The sequence below is a fragment of the Mus caroli genome, unplaced genomic scaffold (assembly GCF_978045245.1).
Source record: "Mus caroli unplaced genomic scaffold, Mus_caroli_1 scaffold_4, whole genome shotgun sequence".
Lineage (NCBI taxonomy): Eukaryota > Metazoa > Chordata > Mammalia > Rodentia > Muridae > Mus > Mus caroli.
In genome coordinates this window covers 101,200,500-101,211,255 of record NW_028227259.1, presented here as the reverse complement: position 1 = coordinate 101,211,255, position 10,756 = coordinate 101,200,500, and the positions used below count along the sequence as shown (strand labels likewise).

General features: G+C 43.1%; 1 protein-coding gene across 4 annotated transcripts in view; it reads right to left on the bottom strand.

The window, feature by feature from the left end:
• Bmp2k (BMP2 inducible kinase) overlaps positions 1–10,756 on the bottom strand; it is a 98,213-nt gene that overhangs the window by 5,560 nt on the left and 81,897 nt on the right. The gene's annotated exons all lie outside the window — the stretch shown is intronic.

The window sequence follows — 10,756 nt, the reverse complement described above, 5'->3', positions numbered from 1 at the left end:
AAGGCACTTGATGAAGTGACTAGCACATGACTAGCACATCTTTAAGACGCCTTAGTTTACCTGAAAATATGCTACCTTCCTAGTACCCTGCCCTACTGAACGGAATGTTTCCAGAGGTGAGAATCAATTTGTATTGACCCAAATTACAAACACTTACCTCTTCCTCTCCTTATGACTAAGATGTTTTGTCAAACAGTTACTGAGGACTGAAGTACAATATGTAGTCGTGAAAACTAACTAGCTAATGGTATAGGAACTGTTTACGTTCCTCATGCAAAGGTCTCCGACATGGCCGCTCTGGAGTTATTTCCTTGTCTGCGAAGTCCACACTGTCAAGTTCTGACAACTCTGTAGCGCACACTCCTCCACCATCAGACTAGGGAGTCCCCACAGCCCTGTCCTCGTGCCTTACACTAGGGAGTCTCCACAGCCCTGTCCTTGTGCCTTAGACTAGGGAGTCCCCACAGCCCTGTCCTCGTGTCTCTCCCTCTACAGCCGAGCCAGTTCTAAACTGCAAGCTATGTGCCTCAGACAGCAGGAGTTCTGGCTGACATTCGTCTGTTTAGCTGACATCTTCATGGGAAATTCCAGTCTAACATCTCTTATGCTTATTTCCCGAGACTATGCATCCTACCAGTACTCGAAGGCAGGAATTCCTAAGGGTATCAGCACCCTTTTAGGATATCTTCATCACCAGGTCCTCCAGCCAGCAGACATCAAGACCATTCATTCACTCCCTTCTTTACCCCTCACAGAGTAACTCGGAACCTCCATTATATGGCTAGCTACCTATCAGAAATCTTTTATTGGCTCTGAGACGTTCCACCCTGTGTGTAGTGTACTGTCCTGTCTTGCCTTCAGCTACAAACTCTGATGTCTTCTATGGTCCAACCTAGTACACGCATAGCTGAACTCTTTCTATGACAGCTCAGGAACTGAGTAGCAACCCAGGTCCTTCAAACTCGCTATCAGAATGAGGAACCCAGCAGACGTGAGGGAATCAACAATGCTGTGCTGGCCTAACATCTCTGCCGCTCTGCAGCACCACACCCTACAACTCACCTGATGGACCCAGCCTACAGGACAGGCCTCCGAGATGCCCTGCACACGTGGTACTTGATGAACTTGTAGAATCCTTGACTGCAGGCCTGCTCCAGTGTTGTGGCTGGCCAACCATCCCTACTTATCATATCTCATCGTCCTTACTCTCTGTTTCCTAGCTCTGTGCACATGTGTAACCAAAATGACTGCTCCAAGAGTGGCAACTGGTATATATAGAAAAGAATATCATGACAATTCAGTCACTATAGGGAGGTACTTTTAGCTCAGAATTCAGTCGCTTGCATTTTCTTACTACCGTTAACAAACAAATGTCTATTTTCAGGAGTTTGCACTCAGTGTCAGTACTCAAACATTTCTAATGTGCTGGAAAACTCACAGGAGGGAAAATGGGTGCATAAATCCAAGCCTACACCTCCGGCAGTCAGTAAAGACCTCCTTAAGGAGAAGGCAGGACTGAACCATGAGAAAGAGCCATACAAAGGACAAGCTGCTAGCTGCTTTAGATGAAAAGCTCTGGGACCCTGAGGTAGTGAAACTGGGATAATGTGGCTGGGACATGGCTAGGAGGGGGCTGGGTCGCTACCCTGCTCAGAACCCGTGTGAAAGGCTACACGTTTGCACAGGCTTTGTAGCCTCAGTGCTGGGAAAACAAGGAATATCCCCTGGTGCTCCCTGGCAAGCCAGTCTAGCCAACTATGGGAGTTTTAGGGCAGTGAGAGACTTTAGGGAGATGTGTGTGTGTGTTGGGGGGGTGTTCAGAGAGCAAGAGCATGTGCCCTTAGGACTGACACCCTGAGTTTAGTCCCTGGGATCCTCGAGGTGGGAGAGAGAGCTGACTTCCACACGCTGTGCTCTGACCCTCACAGGTGGGCTCTGACAAAGTGTGCACACACACTCTTACAGTAGCCAAACACAGGAATACTTTCTTCAGGTGGACAGTACTTGGGAAGTGACACCATGTGGTCCTCAGTGTCCACCGCAGGTGGGAAAATGAGGGACAGGAAAGAACGTGAGTGAGATGTGGCTGCTGTTTACATGGGAAGAATGAATTAGGAAGCAAGCAAAGCATCATTCTGAGACCCCATGCACTTGGAAGCAGCTGGGAAGGGATTGAGTATGAGGCTGAGGTTTAGCCGAAGAACACAGGTTTGGAAGGTATCACTTTGTAATACACAGAAAAGGCCACAGCCTTCGGGATCATCACCTAAGAAGAAAGAAAAGAACGTGCAAAGCTGAGCCCAAGGGCAGAGACCTGGGAATCAGCCAAGGAAGACAAGCTGTGTGCAAGGCAAGCTGGGAAGTAACAGCTACAGCAGAGCAAAACCAGGCGGGCACAGTGGCCGGAAGCAAGACAAGTGCTTCCAGGGGAGTGGCAGATACCTGAGCCGCACGGGGCAGCTGTAAGCAAAGGGACAGAAAATGGCCCTCAGAGCCCAGTCATCTTGTGCAGTTTATTTCAAATCTTGACCTTAGTGAGGCACGAGTGACTGGGAAGGATACTGCAGACAATACATCAGACTACACTTCCAACACACAGGTGATCTTCTGCCCGGTCCTTCAAATTAGCTAAAAGCTTCAGTGTTGTTTATCATGCCAACAAACCAAAACCCATTGGACGCAGGTTCACATTTTCACTGTTCACCCATACACTGTTCCTCTGACATAAAAAACAACCAGAAGACAGCAACAAAAAATTACCTTTGAAGTAATGCTGGACGGTCATGGATTTTTGTTGAAAACAAGACACACATGGTTCCAGAGGAGTGAGTCACCCTCAATTTCTTAAGAAGACATTTAAGCTCTCATGGATGGCCATGCATACACTATGCACACTGCCCAGACACCTGGGGGACCATCCAATGATTCATCCTGGATCAAGAATGAAACAGGTCATGTGGTCTCAGGCAGCTAAACCTATGAAAGGATGCACCTGGTGCTCTGCCTTCGTACAATAGAATCTAATTTGAAGAAACCGAGACTGCCCCACATTTGGGACTCTCTACCTTCATGAAGTGTAGCATGTTAACCTGTATAAACAGATTAGAAGGCAAGGACTTGGGTAAATGCCACCCTGCAGCTCCTCTAGAAAACTCTTTATCCCCAGGGGCCTTCCAGAACTCTGAACACAGCAGGACTCATGGAGAGACCATCCAAAGCAGCTTTCTGTTCCCAGCACACCCCGAGTCCACTCTTCCCAAGATGACTGTTCCATTCCACAATGGCTCCATTCTGTCTAGAAGACATCAGCCGCTTTCCACTCTTCCTTCTGACCACCCTTCCTCAGCTACTTAGGATCAGATCGACAGAAGCAAACCTTTCTTTCTGTGTAAAGAGACACACCGAGCCACTTTCATAACTAACTGTGGACTTACTTCTGTGTGGTTTTACTTGCCATCCTCATGGACCCTCTCAAGTACCAACGTAACCCACGGTTTCTTGAGAAAGCTTGCTAAGATAAGGCATGTGCATCCTTACCATCATTAGAATATCTAGGCTGTTTCTAGTTTCCCCACAGTTACAACAGAAAAACCAGGAGCCGTGCATGTTTTCCTTAAGAGAACAAAAGGGAAAAGCCACCTCTTTCAGACATCGCTGTCACTCTAATTCATGCACTATTATTTCCTTCCCACAGACAACTAACAGAACTAAGAAAAACACCCGCCAGGATGACGGCGACTCTAAAAACATGAATGAAATGGGGCTGAAAACAAATTTGTACTTCATTTGCCTTGTTAAGAAAGCACCAAGGGAACGGGAGAGACTGCCCAGCTGTTAAGAGCACTGTCTGCTCTTCCTAAGACCTGGATTCATCCCCAACACCCATGTGGAGGCTCACAACCACCTGGGGAATCTGATGCCCTTGTCTGGTCTCCTTGAAGACTGCATACATGTAGTGTGCAGACATACATGTAGCCAAAACACCCGTATACCAACAATAAAAATAAATCTTAAAGGGGGAGGGTACCAACAGTGCCTGACACTACATGAACTCTTTCTCATCATCTGCAACAAGAAGCAGATTCATTCACTTCCCCTACCATACTCACTTAGCTTCTGTGACATGTAGGCGCCATGGGTGAATCTAAGTGTGAGGGAACACATGAAGAAGCGAGAAGGGAAGAAGCAATTCTTGGCCAACAAGAAAAAGAAAAATGAAAGGAAAAACAAACAAACAAAACAAAAACAAAAACAAAACCACAACACTGATCTACTTGAGAACTGATCAAAATCAAGTATACAAGCAAATATATATGCACATACTCAGAGAGAACTTGTAATGCTGGAAACCACGTCTCTTTAAATATATATACATGGGGACACAGTGTAACACGTGGGAAAGAAATGCTTTCAAAATGAGCAGAAAACTCACACGCCAACTCTAGAACTGGCTTGTATAGACAGTGATTTTACTACAGTCTCTCCTTAAAACTAAAGCAACAATAAAAAGCATTTATCAAATTTATTTTTATCCTGTGTTCTCAGACTCCACAGAGACATTCTTTAAATGGTTCTCCATTCCCCCCCAGTGCCTGCTCCTTTGTAAGCTATTTGAGTCAAATGCAGTAATGTGGCCTCTGCAAACACGCCACCAGCATCCATGCTACCATGTCAACACCAGCTCACAGTCAGACCTCTAGCACCATCTGCTGAGGAGATGAAGTGCGGGCTGCAAGTTACAGTAATCCTGGATGGGTTTCACTGTCTGCAGCAGCAGCCGAGCTAGTCAACTGCCATTTCGTTACTGTGAAACTACTTAAGAGCTGAAATATGTAAATTATACAAAACCAAAATTAGTTCTAGTACCCCTTGGCTTTGGAGGTACTGTTACCTCCCACAGATACTCAAATCCTGACATTTGTGTGCCTTATGAAGAATGGAATGCATGTATAACCTACTACTCCTTCCTATCATAAACCATCCTTATATAGATGAGTTACAAACTCTAATACAGCACCATGCTACCTACATACACTCTTGTTTGTTTAGGGTGTGATAAGAACGTGCCCAGGAGAGGTGCATCTTCTTTTAATGTTTTTAGTCCAGAGTGGGCTGGGTCTAAGTGTGCAGAGAGCCAACTGTTATCTTACAGCTTTCAGCCCTTTGCCACAGCACAAAGACAGCTCCCCCGGTCCCCGCCAGCCACCCAAAGGGCACTTCAAGCTGGCTATAGTACCTTAAGTTATAATATATATATAGTTACTACTACATACTGACTTCTAGCTAAAAACTGCCCTCAGCATATACAAACTATTTCTTTGCTTAAACATATTCCTCTAGTTTGAGAAAAAGAAACACTCAGATGCTGAAATAAATAGAGTCAGGACAATGCCTCAGATATTCCTATTTGCTTCTGGGAACAGACTGCTTCTTCCCAGCTGTTAGATTAAATAATACATATTTGATTTATTATGAAATTTAATCAGGATTATCTTACTGCTAAAGTTAATTTCCTGAGAGTATATCCAGAACATGCTGCTTTGAATTTCAGAATCTCCTGTAGACATAATCATCTGAGATTTGTATTGTTAATGTAAAAATAGCAGTTTGAAGCGGGTGGGGAATGGGAACACTCCCAGTAAGTACTGGGCAGGTTCCTCACAGCTCAGATACCCTGAGAATGGGTCCTCTCTTGGTTACACCGTTAGTAACTGACAGGAGGAACATCTGGTTTCATGTACTGAGCAGCTCGTCTTATCTGCGCGCGACACAGACGACACACCATTGTCGTCACACCACTCTTTACTCTTGCTCCCTGACTGGGAACAACACACTAAAATGATCAGTCTTCAGAGTCTTCTAGCAAGATGCACTGTCACTGCAGGGGACAGGAAAGCAAGCTTAACATTTAGGTACAGATTTAATAATCAAATGGCAGGGCCAAATCTTTATGGCCAAGCTATTATTTATTAATAAATAGCAGTAAAATAATCATTTGAGAGCTGTTAGTTAAAATATTGTCTCCCAAATAAGAAAATAAGTAAATCTTAATTGAAACATATTAAATACACTTCCAGTGAAAAATTCAAAATAGTAATATATTAATATGTTCCACATTTAGGTAAGAAAAACATGAATTAAATTTTAAATTTGCTCAGATTCCAAGTAAGACCGTCATTCCCACTTTTAAGAGAGAACATTTTCAGAAATTCAACATTGTGAAGAGTCTGAACAATTTCAAACACCGAGACTTTCCCCTGAGAGACCTTACCTCAGAAGCTCCTGGACCAGAGTGGGCTCTGGACACAATCCACGTGCAGAAATGTTTCCCTACCACCCCACCCACCCACACACATACGTCAGAAATTAGAGCATGTTATCATTTTGTCAAGTGTTGTTTGCATCCCAGTAACAGTGCAAGTTCACTCAGACCAAAAGCCTGAGAATATGTGACTAGGATAAGCAATGCAGATTTGAGGAGATCAGTAAAAGCCCCAAGTTTTCAAGTGTTAAATATCTTTTTAGTTTATAAAGTATCCAGCATTGCAATCATAATTTAAAGCATCATAAACCATGAGAGCCAGGAGAACCTCACTGAGCAACAGGAAAGAGAGCAAGTACAAACTCCAATTATCCTTCTGACCAGAGCCACTGTTCACCTCCCACACCTCGTGCACAACACTGTCAGTGATGGAATGTGCCAATCACTCAGTAACCTTAGCAACGTCTCAGCATGTACTAAAGAAGTGGAATAACAACTATTTGGTGTCTACATAAAAATATACATACAACATAAAGTCCTCCAGCAGAAGATGCTAAATTAAAGTGCTGTTTGAAGACTTATAGTTTAGATGTTTTCATTACTCAGTGATTTGCTTCTTTCACCTGCAGAATGAATGGCATTATCGGCCTCACGGCTTTTCTTAGGGATTAAAGTGAAGACGCAGAGAGACTGTGGGCAGCAGTCATGGCACTTGTAGGTACTCTTCATGGAGCCCTAACTACACACTTGTGATGCACCAGGGAAGGCATCAAAGGGTCAAGATATTTACTGCACCAGTTCTCCACATTCTCTCCAACTCCTCACTACTGACTTCCCACTACACTGCGATAGATCTGTAAGGTGTGCTCTAAGGTTTGCTCTGATCTATGCTAGAGATGTCTTTCTCTGCCATTTGAATCACATCTTCAGAACTTGCCATGTCCACAGGCCATCATGCCTTCCTATTCCTTGAAGGGTTTACTCTAGTATCACTCAAATTTCAGTTCTTGAGCTTTCTCTTACATCTCTTCACTGTTTTGTAATTATAACCCTGTTTCTTAGCTTCAACTATATCCTCAGCTCTTTCAATAACAAGGGATTTGTAGACATTTAGTTCAATCTCTCTTTACACATGAGGAATTTGATAGTTACCAGAGTTTGGAGCCACATATATTAAAGGCACAGTGATTTCTCCTGCTGCAGACACTACCTTCGAACTCTGACCTGTAAACTCTGGACTAGCGTCACCAGGCAATGTTCACCTCAGTTTACCAAAGCATTGCCAAGTATGACCAGGAGCTGGCCTGCCTGCTTCCTTTTGCCCCCTGGCGGCATGCCAGAACAGGGGAAAGTACTACCATATGGGTCCTTGTTGTTTCTGCTTCAACAGTGTTTGAACTGAGCTGTTCCTTAAGGGTTCTTTATATATCTTTTATCATGTTTGCTTTGTCTTTCATGGGTGAGTAAGACAGTGTCTGACTTCAAAGTTCTCCATCACCTTAGCAACCTGCAAGACACTGCTCCTCTGTTACACTAAAGGCTCCATGCCTCCTCTGTCACTACATCTGACAATGAGTGACAGACACAATTGTATGTGTGTTGGGCATGGAGTGGGGAAGGGGAGGAGTGTGGGGGTTCTGAAAACAAGCTTACCTCACCAACAGATGCAAGAACAGGAATTCACCAGAAGAATGTTGAGAGAATAAACTGACCAATTCTGGGTTGTAAGTTTTCACAAAAGACAATTTCTAGATGTTCAAACTTCAAAGGTATATTCTTGTACAATCTAAATGGAACCTTCAATACTCCATCCAAATTTGGAGGGGATATCTAACACAGCATTTCTTTGGCTGGATATTTATACAGTTGTTAACAGTATTCTCTTAAACACTTCATTTAAGAAGTGAGGTCCTAGTTAATGCTTCACTATTTTAAATCAATCCTGCAAAGTATATACCCGTAAATTCATAAACTATACCGAAGAGCCACGTTGCTGAAAGTCCCCTCCTCAGGGACAAAGCACATTTGCCACATTCTGTCTACACTGCAACTCTTCCCATTGCATTTCCGCTCAAAGGGCAAACAGTTGGCATCCTTTTAATCATGTAAGAAGCTTGCAGTGTCAAGGAAATTTTGTTTCAATGCTCTTTTCTTTAGTATCAGCTTATAGAGGATAAATGGCTTGAACTGCGATTGTAATTACATGCCGTCTGTTGTCCTATCATCCAGGCAGAGGAGGGGAGGGGCGCTTTAAAGCACACTGTGAATTGGAAGCATACTGCCTGCCGTCATTTCCCAACAATTTATCATGTTAGGCCTCCGGATTAGTGGATTAGCAAAAGGTTTTATGAGACCCTGCACGACTGCTCTGAAGGCAGGCCAAGTGGCAGAGTGCAAATGCAAGAAGACAACCACACAGGCTGTGAGCACTATTTCCAAACACAAGATGCCATACAATGGGCCATTTTCTTATCTGACTGGTGGTACAGGTTGTCTTCCATTTCATTTTTTAATTGCTTACTACTATTTATGCTACTCTTTATGGAAGAGTTTAACATCAGAACTGGATTCCTACTTATGAATTACGTGACTTAAACAAAGTAACTGGCACCCTCCGAGCCCGTTTCCATAGAACATATGGCAGATTTCAATTACGGCAAATAATATTGCCAACATCTTGAAAAAGAAGTCCTGACCATCAAGAATCATAAACTGACTCTAAAGGAAGAAGTTACATACCTCATCACTTTACAAGGTAGGCCAACCTTCAGACCCAAGTTCATTAAACCTGGACCAAAATACAACTGAATTGCAAAGTAAGTGTGAAAACCCTTCAAATACAATTCAAGAATGTCAGTGACTTCCAGTATGTTCCAGAAGGTGAGTGTGCCATTAAACAGGACTGTCTGCTCCAGGATTAACTCAGAGAGTCACATTTCCACTGTCTTAGCAACTACTGGGGAACAATGTCCCAAAGGGAGGAAAAGGAGCGCACCAGTCTTGTGCCTGAGGGGTCTGTCTTGCTTGCTCTCAGACAGGGCCTCACTTTGTAGCCTATACAAGCCTTCAATCTGGAATCCCCTGCTTTGGCCTGAAGGGTGCTGGGATCACAGAATGTGCCACTGGGCTCTGATATGTTGTTGGACTGAGGGACCATTGTCTCACTGGGCACAGAATAGCATTTTTGATATCCAAAGGGGAACTAATGAGTTGGGAGGAAACTGAATGGCATAATAGTGATTGCAAGAAAATTGCCAGATTTGTTAATTTTTAATTTGTTAATATACCATTAATATATAATTATGTATAATAATTTACATCAGATAAAAACTATTTTATGCAAGTTAATAACTATTTGGCAACGATATGGTCTTTGTACTGTATAAGAAAATGTAATAATGTTATATGTAAATACATCTGAGCTAAACCCCTAACTTCATATCCCAGCTTCTCTTCATCAATCTACAAACCAATAAGCTTTTTTCCAACCAAGGCTTACTTGAACTTCTTTCTTTAAAAGTAAAATCTTCATTACTGAGGTTTATGGCCAGGCCTGGGGTGCACTCCTGTAACCCACCACTCGAGAGGCTGAAGCACGATAAGGTTTGAGGGCAGGCTGTGCCCCTATCAAATCCTGTCTTCCTCCTTCCACCCAAAGAAAGAGGATCCATTATTTTATTATTTTATTATTATCTTACTGTTTACTTGAAAGGAATCTTCAACTAATTTTTAAAAGTCCATTCTAGCCATGGTCTATGCTCTCTTAACCCCAGGCTCTGGAGGCAGATGTGGGCAGGTCTGTGAGTTCCAGGACAGCCTGGGTTACACAGTGAGATCCTGTCTTAAACATTAACTAATTAAGTAATCCAAGTATCTGGAATTTGAACCTTTAATCAAAATACATTAGAACATGTGAGAAATTAAAAATACTTTAAGTGAATGACAATGTATTAAAATGTACATATACATCTTAAGTGTATGTATACATTTTAATATATAATTTTATATATACATTTTAAGTGTGCACATGTCTGTGTGTGCATGCATGCGTGTGCGTGTGTGTGTGTGTGTAATAGCAGTGCTTAAAAAGAAATCTGTGAGGCAAGCTCCTGAGCACCTGGGTGTTAAATACGCAGTGTGGAGCTGGCAAACAGCTCAGCAGGAAAGGGTGCCAGGCCTGACAACCTGAGTTCAATTCCTGGAACTCACAGGGTGGAAAGAGGAGACCATCTTCCCCAGTTACTCTCTGACCTCCACTATGGCTCTCACCAATACCCCCGCACACAGTCACACATACATGCACACGAAATAAAAATATAAGTAGCAACAACGGTGGAGGAGAGAGACAAGGTTCAGAGACAGAACACACCTAGAATGTTCTGTAATGTAATGTGTTTTAAGCCAAAACACATTATGGAAGAGTTATTGCCAGGAAGTCGATGGCTGATTGCTCCCTCCCATGTCTCAACAAAGTATCTCTATACTTTCTAATAT